Consider the following 2,688-nt stretch of genomic DNA (forward strand, 5'->3'; position numbering starts at 1 on the left):
CGTATAAATCGGATTCCGGATAATGGGTCTTCCAAAATCCGGATTCCGGATAAAAGAATCCCCTTCCCCCAATCCCTCAACCGGAACCAGAGTTAGAGAAAACCTTTGATCCTTACTGAGTGGTGTGTGTGTGTGTGTGTGTGTGTGTGTGTACGACCGTCAGGGGAAGTGTCTTAGCCGCTGTCCTCAGATCTCCCACACCGGACGGGACTGGACGATGAAAATGGTTAAAGATGCTGGAATGTAGACAGGAAATTTCATTTTTTTCTTTCTTTTTTGTATATTTTTCTGGGGTAAGGGAAGGTGTACCTGATGTTCGAAGGTCAGAAGAAAGGTCTGAGGTGTGGAGGGTGTAGTGAAGATGACCATTGACCTCACACACTTACGGGTCAGGTATAAGAAATGGTTGAGGATGAGGTGAAGGATGTAGATGAGACGATAGAGTAGTGATTATGACGATATCCAACGATGGATCAGGTCATTAAACATATTCCCAACATTAACAAGTTAAACCACACATCTTCAGTGCATAAGATCACATATCTGATTAATATGATTGTAACAACAGCAAAGATCTAGTTTATAGTGGAGTCATAACAAATGTAAAATATTATAATGTATTTTAACATTATATTACATTATTATATTAGATTTTATATTATCATATTATATCATATTATATTATTGCAGTAAAACTTTTCATGTCCTGAGGATTTGTCACGTAGTTAAGATAATGATAACAAGTTTGGTTGTGCATTCCTCTATGATAAACTAATTATTATCGTTATCATTATTATTATTTTATTCGTTATTATCATTATTATAATCATTTTTATCATTATCATTATTATCAATATTATCATTATATTCGTTATTATTATTATTATTATTATTATTATTATTATCATTATTATTATTATCATCATTATTGGTATCAATATTATCATTATCATTATATTTGTTATTATTATTATTATTATTATTATTATTATTATTATTATTATTATTTAGTATTGTGTATTCATCATATAACGCATCATATGTACCCCAGTGGCCTCGTACGTGCAGTGATAGAGCCATTATGTCTTAAGCATGATCTTCCAACGACTGAAAGAAGATGTTACATTTAAGGTTGTTGGAATCGTGGTAATAACATGAGGTTGACGGCTTTAATAACCCTCCCTTGACAGGTGTTCTCGCGCGTAGTACAGCTAAATCAAGGAAGCTGATGTATCCTGCAGCGTCTCCACGTTGCACGTTAACTGGAAAAATGAAGACGTATTAGGAAAAAAAAAGAATTTGGGTTATATTGAAACGTGGAGGGAAATGGTGAAACACTGATTTAAAAAAAGAAAAAAAGAAGGAAAAATGAAGAAGACTGTTGTTCTAAGTTTGTGTTCTTTAAGTGTTATTTTTAGGTGTTCTTGTTCTAGTGTGTTCTTTAAGTGTTATCTTTAGGTGTTCTTTTCTAGTGTGTTCTTTAAGTGTTATTTTTAGGTGTTCTTGTTCTACTGTGTTCTTTAAGTGTTATTTTTAGGTGTCCTTGTTCTAGTGTGTTCTTTAAGTGTTATTTTTAGGTGCTCTTGTTCTTCTGTGTTCTTTAAGTGTTATTTTTAGGTGTTCTTTTGTTCTAGTGTGTTCTTTAAGTGTTATTTTTAGGTGTTCTTTTGTTCTAGTGTGTTCTTTAAGTGTTATTCTTGGTTCAATGGGATTATCGCTGAATATGTTTTTTCTTCCTCTTGATGCTGAAACATTTTTATGGGTTCTTATTTCTAATTATTCCAATTCATTTTGTAATGTTTGTGGTTTAGTTTAAGTTGTTACTTACTACGGGAAAGATATATTTAATTTGTGTGTGTGTGTGTGTGTGTGTGTGTGTGTGTGTGTGTGTGTGTGTGTGTCTTAAACTGCCGCTTGTTCTTTGACTCTTAAGGTTCAGGTCAAAGGTCAAATTAGCCGCACATGCAAGGGTCATATTGCATTTCTTGAGGGTCGTATCGTCGTGACCGTGTTGTTCAAAGGTCGTACCGTGTTGTTCAATGGTCGTACCGTCTTTTTCAATGGTCGTACCATCTTGTTCAATGGTCGTAACATCTTGTTCAAGGGTCGTACCGTCGTGTTCAAGGGTCTTACCATCGTGTTCAAGGGTCGTACCGTCGTGTTCAAGGGTCATACCATCTTGTTCAAGGGTCGTACCATCGTGTTCAAGGGTCGTACCATCTTGTTCAAGGTTCGTACCGTCGTGTTCAAGGGTCGTACCATCGTGTTCAAGGGTCGTACCATCTAGTTCAAGGGTCTTACCATCTTGTTCAAGGGTCGTACCATCGTGTTCACGGGTCGTACCATCGTATTCAAGGGTCGTACCATCTTGTTCAAGGTTCGTACCGTCGTGTTCAAGGGTCGTACCATCTTGTTCAACGGTCTTACGATCTTGTTCAAGGGTCTTGCCAAAGTGTTCAAGGGTCGTACCATCTTGTTCAAGGGTCGTACCATCGTGTTCAATGGTCTTTCCGGTTTGGGCGCCCCTTTGGGGCTTTCCACTTGTTCAAGGTCGTCCTCCCCGTTTTAATGGGCCCTACCCTTTTTCAAGGGGCGTCCGTTTTTTCAATGGTCGTACCACTTTTTTCGGTCCCTACCTCTTTTTCAAAGGGCGTACCATCTTTTTCAAGGGGCTTCGTCTTTTTCAAG

The sequence above is a fragment of the Panulirus ornatus genome, chromosome 5 (genome assembly GCF_036320965.1).
Source record: "Panulirus ornatus isolate Po-2019 chromosome 5, ASM3632096v1, whole genome shotgun sequence".
NCBI lineage: Eukaryota > Metazoa > Arthropoda > Malacostraca > Decapoda > Palinuridae > Panulirus > Panulirus ornatus.